Here is a 19,619-nt window from a genome sequence, read left to right on the forward strand (position 1 = left end):
ATTTTCATAATAATAATTATTAATGTTTTGGGAGGTGAGGTGGGTGGTCAGGAAGGGATTCCAAGAAGGGATTTTAAGACAGACTCATGGTGTTAGAGATGAACTAACCCAGTTACTTCATTTTACAGATGGGGAAACTGAGGCCCAGCAGATGGCCGAGCTTGAGGTTAGTTACATGAAGTACTGAGGAACTGCAAAGACGAGACCTTTTCAGGAGGCTGCGTCTGGAGCCAGTTAGCCCGGCCAAGAGCTTTCAGAAATTACAAGGCCACAAAAATGCTTTTTGGCTTGAAGCATCCAAATGGGCCCCACCCATCTTACTTAGAGTCAGGCCTCCTTCTTCTCACTACTGGACCCTGTGTTGCCAGGCTGGTGAGTATGAGTCTCTCTCTTTTTAAAAATAATTTGTTCTTGAAATCATTTAGAATGACTAGGTCTTTTTGTATGGGGGTTAGAGCTTTGAAAGCCTTGGTTTATGGCATGACCTTTCCCTACTACTCATACATTTTCCTTCCTTCCTTCCTTTTTTCCCTTCCTCCCTCCTTCCTTCCTTCCCTTCCTCCGCTCTTCCAACACTGAAACATTCAGGGCTTTGTGCTAGGCACTGTGCCAAGGGCGGGGTCAAAGAATCACTCATTTGCACATTTACAACATTTCTCAAGTTCATCTTATATGCCTGGCCTTTTGCCAAGGACCGTGGGCACTTGGGATGCAGCAGGGAACAGAACATGCTTCATTTCTGCACATATGGGGTGTACAATCTAGTATTTCCCATTCTAGAAATTGTGGATTTAGTCTGGGTTGTGTGTCCTTAGTGAGAAAGGCTGGTGTGGGGCAAGGTGGACAGGTGAGAAGGGCCTGAAGTTATTTACCTAGGGGCTTGGAGTTGGATGTGAGGGCAGGGAGCAGCCTCCGAGGGGTTTCTAGCAGGGGTTTCTCCCAACTCATGTTTGGGAGGGGCACGCATTCCTTCCCCCACTAGACTAACCTGTGTCTCTAGAAGTGTCCATTATTTCTCCCTTGTTGCAGTGATCACAATTAGAAAAGAAATAATTGTCTAATTGTTAAATTTCACTTTTTGTGTGAGATTATAAGCTCTGTGTAGACAGGGCTGGATTGGTCTTGTTCATTTTTATGGCTCCGGTGTCCAGGACAGTGCCTGGCACATAGACTGCACCATAAGTAGATATTAGTTGAATTACAAAATAAGGGATAGAGGGACTGAGGGGCTGACTGATTGAGGCGGGGAGTGAGGGACGAGGGAGTGAATGAATGAGCAAATGAATGGATAGATGAATGAAATGCCAGCCACAGTGTTTGGACTGTGATCAGACAAGGAGGCCTAATTCCAGCTGATGCCACCTGCGTTTTGCAAGGTACCCCCTCCTCTGGCCTAGTCTCTTAATGGCCTTTTCAGCGGGCACAGGCCTTATAAATCATGTATTGGTCTTACTCCATGTCGGGTAGAAAATCATTTTCATCACTGTGTCCACTCTGATCGATTGCTCTTGGTTGTGTCGCTAGAGCTCAGTGTTTGAGCTGAGGCCTGGGAGGCTGCTTGGGGCTCCGTGGAGAACACTGGTATCTGTTAGTAATGTCTGCCAGGAGACCTTATGGGAAACAGCATCACCTGTGCTTCTAGTTGGTTGGCTTTGGGCCCCAGTGGCAGATGTCCCCTGGCAGTGGAGCTCCTTTGAATCCTGAAACCAATTTCTGTCTCATTATTAGGAGAACTTACTGTTCTTTGAGGATGTGGCTGACCTAAAATATCAATTCTATTGTTCCTGCGTGGCGTGAACTATGTGAATTTTATCCCTCTCTCCTCCTCCTCCTTCCCTTCAACCCTGGTTTCCCCCGGGCTTGATCACAAACCCCTTGAGGGACCACTTAGCCCCAGCCGGAGAACTCAATGCACAGATTCAAGAAGTTATTTAGTCTCTTGGGCTGAAACCAGAAAATAAATCAACTCCTCTAGGGAGAATTTCTCAAAATGTAGCAGCAGGAGGATCAGTGGGAGCTCCCAGCTAAAAATCAGCTTTCTAGAACTCACCTTCCTCCCTTACCTCTCGGTTAAACATCAGGAGGTGGCATCATCCCTAAAAGGCAGTGGATGAGGTCTGATGAGGACAGTGATTTCCCCAGTGTTGTAAAATGAGCCAGAGGCGGGGAGGAGGCCTCCATGACCTCCCGTTCCCAGTTCCCAGTTCCCTTCAGCCAAATGCTACTCCACTTATTTTTAGCACGCAGCAAGGAAGAAGCGGTGGGCCAGCACTAGGGCCGTGGATTTCTCATCTCAGCCGTGCTCATTCTTGCTATACAACTTTGGGGCCTCAGTTTCCCCAGCTGTAAACAGAGTCAGTTAACCCCATCCCCATCACACTTTTCACTGTTAGAACCATCACCACCACCAGCAGTTCTCATCGGCATCATCTTCATCACTATTTTTACCATGACCATCCCCATCTTCACCAGTGTCGCCAGCGCCCGCCATCATTCCCACCATCCTTGTCCACTCCCCCCCCCCCCCCGCCATCATCATCCTGGTAACACTCACTGAACCTCCAGTATGTCCCAGGCACTCTGGGGCATGGTCTCCTATAACCTGTGAGACATATATGTACGTATCAGTAATACAGACACGACTTGTCTCATCGGGCTTTGTAGCTTGAACTTGACAGATACTGCGTTTTCTGCAGATGGAAGGTTTGCGGTCACCCCGCCTCAGAGCAAGTCTGCTGGTGCCGTTGGCCCCGCGGCCTGTTCTCACTTCGGATCTCTGTGCCACATTTTGGTAATTATCATGACATTTCGAACTTTTTCATCATGGGTCCATTTGTTGTGGTGATCTGTGATCTATGATCACGACTCGCCGAAAATTCAGCTGATGGTTAGCATTTCTGAGCAAGAAAGTGTTTTTTGAATTAAGAGCTGTACATTTTTTTAAGACATGATGCTGTTGCCCACTTCATATGCTATGGTATCGTGTAAACATAACTTTTAGAGGCACTGGAAAACCAAAACAGTCATTTGACTCTTTATTGCGATGTTTGCTTTGATGAGGCCGTTTGGAACTGAACCCGCGATGTCTCCTCTGTATGTCCATTATCCTGGATTCCCAGGCGAGGACACGGAGGCTTGGAGAGAGGAAGCCCCAGTTTCCCAGTGAGTGGTCAAGCCTGAAGCAAATCCAGGCTGCTTTTGCTCTTTGCAACTAAATCATGAAACTTATCTGAATGATCTCTTTAAGAGATCCAGATTTTAAATCCACCCCAGATTTTAAAAATCCTGGTGTCATTTTGAGTTTTGGCCTCTCCGGGTACAGACGGAACACCCGATGATTTCTTAAGAACATGTTTCTTGGTCGAATCAGGAATGTGGGGTGACAAGGTTATTTTATGGAGCTATTGTTGGGGAACTTCCCTGACTCTGTCTAGGGGAAACTGAGGCTCAGAGGGACACACCTTGTCCACTGCCATACAGAAAATTAGGGACAGTCTTAGAAGCAATTCAGGCTTCCTTAGGCAGGGAGAAAATTGGCAACAAATCCATTGGCTAGTTTTCCCCATGCTCACGGAGGTGAAGAATTGAAAGGCAGGGTTTGGAATCATGGGTCTGGGTCCAAAATCTTGCTGTTTTCTTTAGTATTTTATGGTCTTTGTTGACAAGTGGGCCTCAGTTTCCTGACATGTAAAATGGGGATCCTAGTGCCCACCTCACTGTGGAACTGTAAGTATGAAATAAGTTAAGGTGTTCAAGGTACTTACTTACCGCTGTACTTAGGACATAGGAAATACTCACTATACTGTGATTATATTATTATAAAGCAGTGTAGTTTATAAATATATATCTTATAAATGTACTGTCCCTCTATCTTGTATTAAATTAATTCAAGTTCATAGCATTTTTATCTTCTCTGCCCATCCTTTTCCTCCAAGATACCATTCTACTGGGAAGAAAAAGACTCATAAAAATGAACTGAACCCAGAATTCCTTTTTTTAACTCAGCCTGCAGATTTTCAGTGCAACAAGGTGATCCACTATTTGTGTTGCAAGGTTTTTAAGCATACGTTTTGAAGCAAGGCCTCAAAGAAGATCCCTGGCTTACATCTGTGTGTGGTTGAGAAATTGACTTTTTCCCTCCTGGTCAAATTATTAATTAGTTGCCTTATTGACTAATTTCTAAGCACTCAGTCAAATTGGGTAACCCATCCAATTTGGACGGGAGAACAGCAAAAAGCTTTAATTCATCCGTTTTTCAACGGGAGGCATGTCATCGTCTGGCAACTGGGCCTCAAAACCTCCCCCGAGCGTGGAAAATCCAGGGACAGTGAATTTTGAGAATTTTTATCTTCATTCCTTCCTATAGTTAATTTCCTACAACTCCACTTTCAAGATGGAAAGAGCAAGCTTGAAAAGCTGTGACCTCTATCAGGATTAAATATTCATTGTCGAATGCCTTCTCTGACTTACGTAATTTTGCCTCTGAGTAATAATGTTTAGGTGGTTTTTGTGTGGTTCCCATATAAGTTCTTTGTCATCCAGACCAAGGAGACGTCAGGAGCAGAAGGGGCTGTCCTAGTAGTGTTTAAATCGCGGTATTTTTATATAGTTAATTGCTTTTAAGATCCTCCTTTTCTCTGATGTTTCCCAGGAGGAAGGCAGCGGATATTGTCCCTGTTGTACAAAGGTAGGGATATTAAGGTGCAGAAAGTCTGAGCTGTCTTCTGAAGAGCGACAAACACTTCCCCAACCGCTCCTGTTGGCAGAGATCCTAAAACAGCCTTTGAGAGCGAAACAAAGACCAGACATCTACCGGTTTGGTTTGTCGACCTGACCTGACTCAGGGGCAGGTACTTTCTCTTTCCCTTCTAGGTAGTACCAAAAAGGCAGTTTAGTTCAAGGATCGGAGCCAATGAGTCCCCTCTTTTCCCTAACGGAGTAGGGTGGTCCAAACCCCAACACCCTCTTTGAAATCCTCCTGGGGAAACCAAAGCAAACAGGGCATGGCCAGCGGGCTTTCCGTCTGGGGGGGAGCTGCCTGGCACCACCCATCCATTTCAAACATGCTTTTGATTTGTCTTTATTGGCTAGTGAAAAGAATCATTTACTAGTCAAGAGCCAGGCAGTGACAAAGGAATTCAGGTAAATTAGTTTCAGTTCTTACGTAGACAGTCCTCCTTCTTTGGAATTTGAGCTTTAGAAAATAAAGCCTTCTTACCACTGATTTCCTTCACCCCCTCTCCCTTAAGCCTTTTAAAAAGGATTTTTCTTCCCTTTTAAATCTCTTCAAGAAAGAGTTTCTTTTCTTTCATACAGAGGGGTTGGGGGAATTAAATTCACCAAAATATCCTAACATCCGTGCATGCAGAAAATTCAATGAAATCCAAATTAGGTGCATTTAAAAAAAAAAAAAAAAGCTTTTTTGCTGGGACCCTTAAAATAGGCAGACGTACACCAAGAGAGAGCTTCAAAGCCCATTTTAATAACTAACTACTTACCAGCTCAAAGAGGGACTCACAGCCCCTTTCGCCCCAGCCCCAATACTTAAAATGCAGTTAAAGTTTAAGCTTTTAGTCCCTGAAAGTAGCAACAGTCAACTCGCACAGAAGCAGCGTCCATAAAATCTACAAGCCCGGTTTTCCATTACTCTGCTGTAATTAACAACCGAGTAGTAAATTAATGATCTGGAATCCACAAATGGTGCGGAACTGGGGCGCTTAAACATTTAGAGAGGGCTCCTGACAGCGTGTTGGGCTTTAGAATCTGATTTCGTAACTGGAACTTTCATAAAGGTGTGACTCCCTAACGGTTAATGTTTTTCTGGGTGCACTGACAAATACGGGGGGTTCCCCACGCCCAGTTCTCCACATTTACATTCTATCTGTCTTTTGCTTTTTATTTGCTCCATATCCTTGGTTTTCCTCAGCTTGCAAGCCCCAGGATTCTGATTCTTTTCCTCTCTTGTTAAGTTCTCCTCTGACTGAAAAAGGAATTCAGTTTCCCCAGAAAACATTTGGTCACTGGGGTTAAAATGCAATATATACATTTCAGGTGGGGCGAAAAAAGTACCAGCAAAGATAAAAAATATACATGGAGAAACAAAAGGATCAAAAAAAAAAAAAAAAAAGAAAGAAAGAAAAATGGCAACCCTGTAAGGCCGGGGAATGTTTAAATAACAATTTGGTGTTTAGACAGGAGAAGTTAGCAGTCAGGAAATTTGAGGTTCCCCCAGACATTCTGGGCTCTCAACTCGGTTGTCAGTAAAGGGGTACAATGGTGTGAATTTTTAGCAGAGCATCAGTCGAACTTTGAATTTCCTGGGTTTTTGTTGGATCGTATCACAGTGAAACATTATAGTCTTTTCCCCCCAAATATATATCTAATTTCCTCTACAGAGGGCAAAAAAATATTTTTCCCACAAAGGTACAAGAAAAACACACATTATCTTTCCCAATAGGGCATTATCTATTATTGGGTATTTTGAGAACTAAAAAACATGCACAAAAATAATGTCCCAGACCCGTTTATTGTGTTTTGTCAGATTTAAAAAAAGCTGATTTTGATTTATTATTTCATGTAGATACTGTGTAGACGTTCGTGTTTGACATTTCCTGAGAAATATTTCCGTTTCTGAGGTCTCTCTCAAAAAAACAAAACAAAACAAAATCCCCCAAACCCCCCCAAAAACAACACACACACACACACATACACACACACACGCACACGCATATTTTAAAAGACTTTAGGTTCTTTTTCTGTGTGTGTGTATTTGTGGTGACAGATGGGGGGAGGTGTTTTCTAAAGCTCTTCATGTTGAAAATGTTTATTAACTTAAAAGAGTTTACTGGGAAATTATGAACTTATAAAAGACAGACTTTTCTTGAGAGTCAATTGCTTCCAATAATCCTTTTTTTTAAAGCCATTTTTCTAGTCTTTCTTCCTATAATTACCAAATGTTTTAAATGTAATTATACCTTGACGTATCTCGTGATTTAAAATGGACCTTTGAGAATGATAGTAAAGTGGTTTTGCGTTTCGTAGGTCAATAAAATCAAAAGCAGTTAAAAAAAATAAGTACACAACTGGGTTTGTTATTCTTTCAAAATCAGTCATACATATAGACCTTTTCCGAGGGGGGGAGTGAGGGGTGGGTGAAATTTCAGATTGGAACGAAGTTATAACCCACATCAGGGAAATCGGCCCTTTAATGAAAGAAATGAAAAAGACTTAATCACCCAAGCCCCTCCAAAGTGACACTCCGAATTACATCAGAACTCTACCCGGTAATGCAGAATGAGAGCCTTTCATCTGAAAAAATGAAATACCTAATGATTTCAATGAGTTCGTACCTCCCCAAATTTGAGATCTGCATAGAGCGTGGATTTCTTTTATATCTCAAAAATATTTTGGGAAAGGACTCTTTTCCTCTGTTTTCTGCCCCCCTACCCTATTTTGACATGAAGGTAATTTGTTTTCTCTGGAAAAGATTGGGGGGGGGGGTTGGTTGAAGAAGAGCAGTGTAGTTCTAGAAAATACCAAATGGCATTTCCCAGCTATCTGAGAATATTAACGTTTGAGTGGGTCAGACCTGCCCAGAGGCAGAAGGCATAGCTTAAGATCATTTTTCTCAGCTGAGTTTTAATGATTGAATGGATTTGTCTGGGGGGGGGGGAGAAAAGGAAAAAAAATGATTTAAATCTACGAAGAGAGCCTAATGAACTAGTTAACATTCTTAGTATCAGGAAAGTCTAACCCATTCATAAATAAACAATTTTAAACCGCCTTTAACCACATGCATACACTCTCTCTTTCAGCTCCCTTTAGCAATTTGGAGTACAGGAGATTAAAGTCTTTTGGAAATTTCCAAGGTCAGACCTCAACTAAAATAGGATTAAGAGGGTAAGGGGGAAGGAAAAAAAAAAAGCACGAAGAGAAGGGTTTTATTCCCTCTTGCCCCCTCTCCTAACTATCTGAAATAAATCGGAAGTTATTTCTTGAAATCCTCCTTTCCCCTGGCCAGAGGCAGCTCTTCAAAAGGTTCTGAGATTGTTTAAAAATTTTCCGATCCCCTCCTGCCCCCCTCTTCCCTCCCCATTGTAAGAAAAACAAGAAAAGAGTGGGGACGTTAGTTCAAGCTGGAAGTTAGGGTCCCTTCCAGACGATACTCCAGGGGGCACTGTGACATTAGGAACTTGGGCTGTAAGAAGTGGTAGTTTGATCACTGCTCAAAGAAGAAAAATTCTTCAAGTTTGCAGCCCGTTCTCTCTTCAGATGTACCAAGCCAGTATTCCAACAAAGGAAATGAAAAAGGGAAACTAACTATGTTTCCCTTCTTTCTGTGTTTTATCCATAATGCTTAATTTCTGCACCAAGGACACAGCTTTGAATAGGAGAACACACAAAGATAAAACAGCTCGGTAAATGTTTTTCCCTTTCTCTCTCTCTCTTTCCTCCCTCCCTCCTTCCTTCCTTCCTTCCCCCCCAATCCTCCTCCACCTTGTTTCTTACCCTCCTCTGTGTACTTCTTTCTTTTCCACTTTCCCTTCCTTCACCTTCCTGTCTTGCTCCTCCTTTCTGATGCCTGTTCTACGAATAAACAACCGAAACCACCACATCTTTCAGTCTACCTTGGTTGCAATTTCTTCATGTCCTTAATTCGATCCATTCCTTTTAAAAGTCTTCCTCGATCCTGCTTGCCTGTTCATTCATCAGATTTGAGCAAGGAACAGCTCTCTCAGGACATTTTGATAGATCTTAACAGTAATTATGTAGCAACTTCAAAGCAAAACTGTTTATGTGCATTTCTCTTTTTCTCTATCTTCTCTGCATGTTCTCTCTTTCTCAATCCTAACCCCACTAAATCCAAACAAAAAATCCTTTTCAAACAGGGCAGAAAATTGGGTTGAAGTTAGCAGCTGGTATTTCAAATGTACGATGATTGCGGAAACCTCCCCAAATTTCTGGGGAGGGGGGAGGGAGAATAATGAAAGAACCCTGTAAAGAAATAGAACTTTTTTTTTTTAAGAGAAAAGAAATAGAACTTCTTATTTGACTCATTTCAATTAAAAGTGTTATTTGATCATGCCTCAAAATTTCAACATGTTAGACCAGGGACCATGAATAATATGTAGTGGTAAAGAGAGAGACTCAGACATATATTTAATTAAGATCTGTTGGAACTGAATCGGGTGCTGACATATCCTGGTTCCTAAAGTGAATGATTTGGTCCTAGCAAACTTGTGCCTTTAAAAAAAGGCTATTTTACCACAGAGAGCAAACATTTTAAATAAAATCTTTACATCTTAAAACATTAAACACAAAAACAAACCCACCCAATTCTGCCTTTGTGTCTGCCTTTAAATAATCAGGACCGGGTTTCCAGGTTTCAGGGAAATAAAAACCCATTCATTCAATAACATAATGAACAGCAAAGTTGGATGTTTCATTGACGAAATGTTTTCCAGGGATTTTGACTTTATTATAAATGAGGTTTTATCTCAGGAACTAAAAATACTAGAAAGGAAGGAAATCAACGAAGGAGCTGAAAATACTAGGAACTCTGAACAAATCCTCCTCCTGCAGAAAAAACTGAAGCTTGTGGGTGTCTCTAAAAGCCTGAGCAAAGTACAAACAAAAGGAACTATTAGAATCCCAGTGAGTTGTTCAGTGTAGAAAGCTCATGTACATCCAGCCAGAGTCCTGGCTTTTTTCCGGAGTGGGCAATTCTAAGCATGGAGATGGAAACACGAACGTGTGTGTATGCAATTTGTACGGTCTTCCATATATTTGTCTAAACTTATGTGAATGATCATTTAGGCAGACTTGCATACGGTGCAGTTAGAAAGAGAATATCTGACTTTTGAATGTCATCGACACGCTTCCTGGCGAACATTACAAATAAAAATGCGTCATAGGTTCTTTTGAAGAAAGGCGTCCCTTTCCCTTCTGTCAGTTTCACGAGCCCACAGTTTGGAACCAGAAGGAGCAGAGGCAAAGTAAAACTCTAAAGAAGCACATTTTGTTTTCTCTCTCAGAACTGGCAAAATTCTTTAAGAAGAATCTCCAGTATTTTCTCTGGATTTTAGTAGACTCCCAAAATGTAATAAAGAAAAGAAATGAGCCCATACGATCGTAAGTAAAAATGCTTATTTTCCCGGGAAACGTATCAGCCTAATCCCCCAAATACACCTTCATCAGCTGCATTCTTGCTCCTTTGGAAACGGGCTCATTCATTTCAGTTTTATTTTTTCCCTTTATTTATTTATGCCTTTGTTGTGTTAAGCGCTCATAAACTTGCCGGGGATCATAAATCCCTTTGGAAATTATGGCACACTGATTTAGGGGTCCTGATTATGGGTGTGTAAAACCAAAGTTCCCAAGACTTTATTATTATCATTCACCAATATAACACTGTAACAACAACCACCACGACGATAAAAAAAAAAAAAAAGGCAATTATAAGCAGAACCGATCGCTCCCAGATTTCTGATTTTCCTTTAAATACTTAAAAAAAAAGGTTAAAGAGAAGGAGGCTTTATTTCTAAATGCCTATTACAAAAAATAGGATATTAATAGTAATAACCATTTGTTCTCATGCCTGAAGCTACCATCAAGTTCTTTTGGCAGTTTTGAAATGGGGGAACATGTAGTTGTGTGGGCAAAGCAGGACGCTGTGCTATGAAAATGGCCAGCAGATGGCACTCCACCCCTGGTTACTGTGGCTGGGACGGCTCTGGGTGCTGTTCTCAGTGGGAGGAGGAGGGTGTGGACATGCACTTGGGGGCTGATTGTGGATAGGCAACATTACCATCAAGAGACCTTGAGAAGGAGGAAATTCAGCCGAGGAACTATCTTTGGAGATTGTGGGGCTGGCTGGCTTTGTGCGAAGGTTGCCAGAGCTAGAAGAGAGCCATTTATCCCGGTGTGGATGTCTTCCGGCCTGCCACTGCAGAGCAGAAAAGGAGCCTGTGACTCTGGGATTATCCAAATCCTTGTAGGCATTCAGGAAAAAAAAAAAATGGATTCTTTGGTTAGTGGTATTATTACAACACCTTCCCATACCCTGTGGCCATGCAAGGCAATTTGGTTTTTCTCAAAGCTTTTAACCAAAATTTTTGGTTAAAAATTTGGTTAAAAAGCAAAGACCAAGCAAGATATACCACGTACACAGAGTGAAAGGATCTGAACCGAAACGGGATGCATGAGTTATCAAAGGATTTTTCTTGACCACTTCTCGGTGTGAGAGGCAAGGCAGAGGAGCATGGTTTAGATCCCCAAATACTGTAATTTGGTCAACTGATACCGAAGGAATCTTCATTACAGAGCGCTTGAAATTGGACAGTCCTCCAGATTGGAAGGGGTATTTGGCCACTGGGGCCATACTCTGGGGAGCAAGGGGAAGAAAAGGAAGTTTTCATTTTCGTGGAAGCTCCAAGGTTTTCATAACATAGCCTCCAAATGCAGTAGAAAACCTCAAGAAATTGGAACTTGGCCAATCAGAGCCAAAGAGGCAAGTAACCAGGAAACGAGGGCTATCAGGAATGTATTAGCAACCGAAATAACACAACTCCTTCCCCGATGCACCCTGGAGGTCCTGTAAACCAGGTCTTTGTCTGTGTGCATTTGCCGGGGCTCTCCATTTCCAGAAGACAGAAACATCTATATTTGTTCATTCAATGCACTATTTTAGGATTACCAAATCTGAGTGAGAAAAGATGGTGGTCTCACGCAAGCCGTTTCTCAGAAAAGGAATTCACTCCGATGCAGGCCTAAGAATTGTTGGTGATCGCTACTTTGTGGCCGCCTGGAGCCACGCACGGGGTTTGCTGTGTATCATCTCATTTAATCTCCGTGAACCTTCCTGAGAGGGCCTATTATTATCCCGCGTTAGAGACGAACCTCAGAGGGGTTAGGTCACTTGCCCAAGATCACACAAGATCCTGCAAGATTTGAAGGCAAGATTCAAACATCGGGGAGAGGGAGATTCAAACAAAAATAGCTCCACATGGTTTTTAAGCATACGTTTTGAGGCAAGAAAGCGTTTTTTTTCGGTTAATGAGGAAAACCCATGGAGCCAGAAGTCCCTCACAGTTCCTAGAGTGATGGCCCCGGGAAGAGAGGTTAGAGGTCCCGAGAGAGCAGAAGTAACAACTTCCTGCCCTACAGAGACTCCAGGCAGGTGGGCCACCGCAAGTCCCTGATAGTAGAAAGACACCAAAGCCCATTTACCTGCTAAGTACCACGGGCTTGAGCAAACAGGGGCAAGCTGGAGTTTTCCTGGGACTCTGAAATTCAGAGGGAAAAGACTCTCCTGGGTTTTAAGTCTTTGCCACCTGGTGCCCGCTGCCTGTTTTGTTCTCGGCTCTAGCTCTCTGGCAGTTGGCTGGGCAGAAGCAGCCAGAACCCAAAGCCGAGGAAAGCGAGCACTCCTTTCAAGAATCTTTACTTTCCCACCTTCTTTGCCTTCTTTTGTCACGATGACCTTCTGTATGACCTTGAAGCCTCTTTCCCGGTGGCTTGTCTTGGAAGCTGGCTCTGCTGGTTCAGGCTGTGGGACAAAGGCAGTGTGCTCAGAGAACTGTGAGCAGCCCTGCCGGGCTGGCATTGCCTTGGAGGTACAAGCTGATGGCCCTATTGGGACCACGATGGGGGACATTGGGTCTTCCATGCACCCTGAGATCATGGGTGGGGGTTCACACTACGTTCGGGATCGTGTTCTGCACTTTGCAGTTCAGTCCTTTCAATGAAGAAGAATCATTCTAAGTGTGCCCTCTCTCATGTCCTTCCTACCTGGATGCTCTGCTGCCTCCCCTGTTCATGTATTCATCCTGTTCCCTCAACTGTTCATTGACAGTCTTGTGTGAGTCTGAGACTCACTTAAAGCATTCACGGAGGGTGATAGAAAAAGGGGCATTTATAATAGAGCCGTCAGTGCTGCAGAGGGTCCGCTGTGAGGGTGCTCGGAAGGGCACTTAATTCAATTCTTCCAGTGGGGCTGGAAGGATGGAGCAGGGTAGGCTTCCTGGAAGAGGTGACGTCCATCCAAGACCTGACCGAGTAGAGTCAACCAGGTGAAGATGGTGGGACACAGAGGATGTTTCAGGGAGATCCAGAGGAGCTCATGGGGAAGGGAGGAAGCAGGATGCTGGAAACTGCAGATAAGTTCCTTGGCTGGAGCCCTAGAGGGGCAGAGTTGAGCTCAGAGAGTAGGCAGGGTTCAGGTCTGTGAGCCACGCGTTATCCAGATAGCATTGGGGAGCTATGGAAGAGTTTAGGGCGAAGGGTCGACTCGGCCCACTCCAGCTCTGCCTCAGTGGATTTGGAGAACTGTGTTTTCTTATGGAATATCAGCTTTCCAAAATATAGATGCCCTCTCTGCTTCACAGTGACGGTGGCCCCAGGCTCTAGGATCACAGAACGATGAAACCGAGCCAGGACACAGGGGCCACAGTGTCCATCCCAGGAGCCGCAGACATCGGGAAGAAATACAGCAAACCCAATGGAATTGTATCTTAGAGATTGTTCTTGGTACTATTTTGGTGGTGGGGGGGGTGAGGCTAGATGTCAATGAGAAATGATTTTTGGCAGTTCACAGCAAAGAGTCTATGCTGTTCGACGAAAGAAACAGATTTTTAAAGAGACAGATTAAAAAAGGACAGGGAGTTTTTTTTTTTTTCTCTTTCCCCCTCCCCAAAAAGGACCTTCTACCATAAGCATCTTTTTTTACAAAGGGAAACATCTTGCATGTTGTGACCGATTTCCCGTCCGCCCGGCTGTCCTTCTCCCATGGAAGTAATTGGGGGAGAAAGGTCTGCAGAGCAGAAGCTTTGATGTTGGGGGGAGGGGGGCACCTTTTCAACAAATGTCCGCCGCAGACACAGTGATTGAGAAAGGCACATCCGTTTTGGAAAAAGCCTGCTAATTAAATGAATGTTTTCAACTGGAAAGCATGTCTGAGCTGTTAAGATACATCCCCGATGAAGTTGGAAGGAATGCTTCAGATGTTGGCCCGAAACAAGTGTTCACGTACCTTGGCCTCTTCAGGCCCTTGATGTTACATCTCGCTCATTCGCTCATTCATTCGCTCCTTCGACAAATGTTGAGCTCCTCGGTGCCGGGCCCTGGGGTAGGCACACTCAGCAGTGGACAAGGCTGCCACGGGAGCTTTGTTGTCTAGTGCACAAGACAGAGCTTCCTTATGAAGCTTCTGGTGTCTGGCTGACACTGGGTCTTCGGAGAACCATAGGACGTGGGTCCCAGGCCCGTCTCCCTTGTGTATTTGCTGTGGGACCTTGGGCAGTTGCTCAGCTTCTACCAAGCTCAGTCTTTCTGTCTTGGAAATGGTCCTGACAACGGTGACTGTCTTCCAGGGAGCGAGTGAATAGTACACGAGATGAGGCCTGGGAAGTGTTTAATTTAGTATTTGATCCATAGCAAGATCTTGACACAGATGAGTTATGTGTATTATTAAGACCAAGGACATCTACGTATTTTTAAAATTTAAATTTATACCCAGTGTGAAGAAAAATCTAACAGATACAGAAGCCCCCGAAATAAAAGTTGGAGGCTACCTCCTTCCCCTACAGCCGGGGCCACCTGTGTATCCATGAAGGCTGCAAGTCTTGGCCAACCCCATGTAGCCTCAGTGTGAGAGAGGGATCTGTTGACTTACTAGTCCACAAAGTCCTGGGTAGATCTATGCTCACATGGCTGGGTCCAGAGCATCCAAGCAGACCGTCAGCTTCTGTTTCTCTGAAGATCTCTGTAGCGTTTTCTGTGCTGGGTTGTTCTTAGGCAGACTCACCCTCCTGGCCTACAGATGGCCCCAAGGCACCTCCAGACTGACCTCCTGCCAAAGGAAAGAACGTTTCTTGCTCCTGGTTCTAGGCAAGGCCCTGGCTTGGCTCTGATGGGCTGGCTTGCATTCTGAGCTTCCTGGCCAGCTGGGAATGCTGGGCTCTTATTGGCCAGGCCTGGGTCACGTGTCCATTACGGGAGCTGGGGAAGGGAGGGGGGAGTCTCCCCATCCAAATCACCTGGACTGGAAGAGAGAGCGAGAGCGTGGAAATTAGCTGTGGTTACATGAAGATGGAGTCTCATGTTGCCAAGACCTGTAGATGTTGATCATGGACATCCCTGAGGCTGTTACTTTTGTTAACCCTTGGTTACACTCTGGTGTGTGCACTTGTGGACTTTTCCTTTATGTGAATATCTTTCTCTAGTACTATCTGCTGTGTGTGCATATCTATAATCATGTATGTGTATATATACACATATTCCCAAAACGGGAAATTTGCTTTATCCATTTAACAAATGTATAATTATGCCATGGCCGCCTCAGTACATTTGGGTGAATTGTGTTAATTAATTAATTAATTAAAAAATATTTATTTTATTTATATATTTGACAGACAGAGGGCACAAGTAGGCAGAGAGAGAGGAGGAAGCAGGCTCCCCGCTGAGCAGAGAGCCTGATGTGGGGCTCGATCCCAGGACCTTGAGATCATGACCTGAGCCGAAGGCAGAGGCTTTAACCCACTGAGCCACCCAGGCGCCCCTGAATTTTGTTAATTTAAATAAGATTTTTAAAACCCCAAGAATCCTTGAGCTCATTTAGCCAAAGTGCCTCCAGTTAGCAGATGGGGAAACTGAGGTCCTTTCTCTTGCTCAAGGTTATATAGTAAGTGACTCTACTCTGACCCTTGAGCCGTGTGGCCTTCTTCCTGTTTAAGCTAATGCCTGGTGCCTTCCGTGAGCCCTGGGCAGCTGGGGCCCATGAGGGAGCTGTGCACAAGAGATACTGAGGACATCAGAGGAGAAAAGCTGAGTTTTATTATGAAGAGGGTTTTTTTGCGGGGGCATCTGCCTTCATTGACTATTACTGTATACTGAGAGCTAGATCTAGCTGGTATTCTGAGGATGGTAAATATTGAGCAAGAGAGTCTTTGATGAGCCTGGAAGTAAATGATAATTACTGGTAGGCTCATGTTAAGGGGGAAAAAAAATCTGTGTGTGTGTGTGTGTGTCTGTGTGTCTGTGTGTCTGTGTGTGTGTGTGTGTGTTTTCTCCAAACTGATTTAGTTGTGGGGGATGAGTAATCATGCACACAAGTCTATGAAGAATTTCTCCAACTAGGTGTTCGCGTCCTGAATCTTATTAATGGAAGAAGAGCTCGTTATACCATTAGTTGTATGTGGCTGTTTAAATTAAAAATAACCAAAATTAAAAATTCCCTTTCTCAGTTCACTAGCCCCATTTCCAGTGGTCAGGACCCACAGGTGGGTAGTGGTTATGGTGGTGCAGTACAGATACGGAACTTTCCTCTAATCGCAGAAAGGGCTGTAGGGCAGTGCTGCAGTAGGTCAGTGTTTCGTAAACCAGTATCCACTCTCCCCTTGCATCTGAACCATCTGGCAAGAGGGTGCTTGGGGAAAGGAAGATATCCAGGCTCCACGACAGCCAGATGGCACCAGAAGCTATTGGGAGACTGGCTGGGAATCTGTATTTTTAAAAAATCCACCCCCCAGGTATTTTGGATGCACGTTTAAGTCAGAAGCACAAAGAATGACAGAGAAAGATAAAGGCAGAGAAAGATAAAGATAAACAAGAGGTAGGCTGTGAATGTTTGAAGGGATCCACTGCCTATGACAGAATAATCACAGATGACCTAGTCAGTTGGTCTACAAGGTCATGGATAGATCATATCTGAGGTTGTCACTCCATTGTCATGGAAACCTTCAAGGACGTACTCATTATGAAAAGTTCATTGAAAGGATTTGCTTGGTGGGCTTAGGGGAGGCGCTGTCATGAAATTGGAAAGGAGGACCTGATCAATGGCTTCTGCCATTGCACAGTCTGTTCACTCAGGCTGGAACAGCCTTCTCCCACCAGTAGGAGAGGTGGTTTCTCACGACTACTCCCATCATCCGGCAGGCATCTCTGCAGATCACTTGCCTTCAGAGAAGTTTCTCCCACCAGCTCCTCTAGGTAGGATCCCCCCTACCTCCTTGTTTTCCACCCCTGAGTTGGGCTCGCTTTTGTGGCTTTGGGAAGAAGAAAAAGGTGCATTTTAAGAGAGACAGAGATAACTTGACGATGATAAGGACAGGCAGGCAGAGGTAGAGCAGCAAGATGGAGAGAAACAAAAAAGGGAGGAAGACAAAGACGGAGAAGCAGCACAGAGACAGAATGAACTAGAGGGTGCATGCGACACAGAGAAAGAGAGAGCTCCCCCTCCCCCCTCCGCAGCGCAGGCCAGAGAGTGCCGTAGATGAGCGAGGCACCCCTGCTTCTTTTTCTGGAAGGTACCACTCCCTCTGAAACTTAGACTTTTTAGGACTCCCAGGAAAATGAAATGTAAGCCCTTGGCGGCTGATGGCCAAACTGGCATCATCTAGAGCTGGGCTTTCCGAGATGGTGGCTTCTCACCCCCGTGAAGCTAAACAGATCAAAAGGACACACTCCCTTCCTTCTTTCTTCCTTCCCTCCTTCTTTGCTTTTTTAATGCAGCTCCTAGAAAATGTCCAAAGGCGAATGTGGTTTGTATTGTTGTTCTGTTGGAGAGTGCTGACCTAGACCTTCACACTGTCCAGGCCCCATGACTGCCTGGATATTCATGCACTGAACAGTGAAACAGACAGGGCAAGCCACCCTCCCTCTCACTGGGTGGGAGGCTTCAGTCCACCCCCCACCCCTCCACTCCCCCTTGCCTTCTGTGGTTGGGGGAGCCGCATCCATGGCTCATCAAGTGGCAGTGGGTACGAGGCCCCTCTGAGGCCACCCACCCTCCCCGATGTCCAGTCCGGGGCCCTGGGTGTGCACTCTTCAGGGCTGGGTAGCCCTTTCTTGGAAGCGCCGAGCTGCCTCTTGGAACAGCCACTCACCAGGTGATTCTTTGTGGCTCTGAGTTCATAAGAGCTTCTTTAGAAAGCAGAAAATGTTTCAAGTGAGTTCGGAGAGATGAGTGTATTTACCGGAAAAAATATTTTGCTCTTTGTCAGCCCTCAATTATATCTGACTGCACTTTTCTGTCTGAGCCGAGTCGGGGGAAAAACAGTTCATTTAAAGCTTGAAAATACTCATCCTCTCTTGTTCCGCCTCTGTCTTCCCCTCAACAGCAATGTTTGTGTTTGCCTCAAAGCCTGCTGTTTCCACTTAGACACAACTTCTCTCCTTGGTTTGTTTTCCAGAACAATCTTACCTCCTTTCGGCTGTGTTCTGCTCTGGTTTCTGTATTTCAGTTTATTTTGTTCTAATAATAATCATCGTCATCATCATAATAAAGCATGGTGATCTGTGTGAGTACTACTGTGGGATAGATTCTGTGTGAAGAGTTTTGCCAACTTTATGTCATTTAATGTCCCACAGCTTCAGCAAGTGGACACTGTCCCCATTCTATAGATGAACAAACTGAGGCTCAGAGCAATAAAGTGTCTCCCCCGTCCAAGGTCTTGCAGCCAGCTAGAGATGGAGCACAGCTTTGGGTCTAGGTCTCTGGCCTCCAGAGTCTATGCTTTTAACAATTCATGTCCTCCATATGTTCATACCAGGACCACATATGAGGACACTGAGGCACAAAGAGATAAAGATTTGTAATCTTTCAGGTTCAGGTGTTAGCAGACCCAACTGAAACTGGATTTCACACAAAAAGAAATGCAATGTAACTGAAAGCCTGACACTGGGGGACGGGAGGGGTTCAGACAGTGTTGATCTAGGAGCTCAGTGTTTCTAAGAATCTGATTTTACCATGTTAATTTTCTGAGAGACTCAGAAAACACTGGTTAGCATGGACCACTAATCCAGCCCTCTGCTAGATTCTGGATATGGATAAGATCTGGTTCCAGCCAGGGAGGTCTCAGCTCCTAAAGAGACTCATAGTTAAAACAGAAAATCCTAATAGAGCTTGGTGTCTGTTCTCTCCCCCCGCCCCCTTAGATACTTCAACACTGCATTACAGATACAGTTACAGATACAGTTGAATATCCTGGTGAACCCCTCCATGCTTCCCTAATATGTAGAAGAGTTATAAATGAGCCTGCTCCAGATGCATTGTGTTTGGCAGTCTGTAATCTTATTCGCCTGGCCCCTACCCTCCCGCTCAGGGTCTCCTCTGCACTAATGCACTGCTTTTTGAGGAATTCCGTTTGGTTTTCTGGGGTGTATGAAGACAAATTTTAAAACTACTTTTTTAATCATTAAGTTTTCGTATTGGACTATAATGTACATGCAGAAGAAACACATATCCTAAAGCAGAATCCAGTGAATTTTCACAAAATGTTCGCGTCCTTGGAAATAACACCCAGATCAAGAAACAACATTCCAGTCTCTTTCCTATTCTTGACCATGCCAACAAGAATGTTGCATCCTGCTTTCAACACCATAGATTAATTTCACATATTTCCCACTGTATGCAAATACTATCATGTGGTGTGTGCTCTTCTGGGGATAGGGTCTTGAATTTGACGTTATGTGTACATGATTTCTGCATTAATTTTCATGGCTATATAATATTCTATTTTATGACTATCCCATAATTCATCAAATTGATCTTGTATTGTTATAAGTAACTAGGTTGGGGGTGCTGGGTGGCTCAGTGGGTTAAGCCTCTGCCTTTGGCCCAG

The 19,619-nt window shown here is 44.3% G+C and overlaps 1 long non-coding RNA gene across 1 annotated transcript in view; it reads left to right on the forward strand.

Annotated features, from left to right (window-relative positions):
- The first annotated feature begins 330 nt into the window (after positions 1–330).
- Positions 331–19,619, forward strand: part of LOC122902056 — a 151,177-nt gene continuing 131,888 nt past the window's right edge. The window contains exon 1 of the long non-coding RNA XR_006383734.1: positions 331–372. This is a non-coding gene — a long non-coding RNA (uncharacterized LOC122902056). The remainder of the gene's footprint in view (positions 373–19,619) is intronic.

Source organism: Neovison vison, chromosome 3, assembly GCF_020171115.1.
Source record: "Neovison vison isolate M4711 chromosome 3, ASM_NN_V1, whole genome shotgun sequence".
In the NCBI taxonomy this organism is placed as follows: Eukaryota; Metazoa; Chordata; class Mammalia; order Carnivora; family Mustelidae; genus Neogale; species Neogale vison.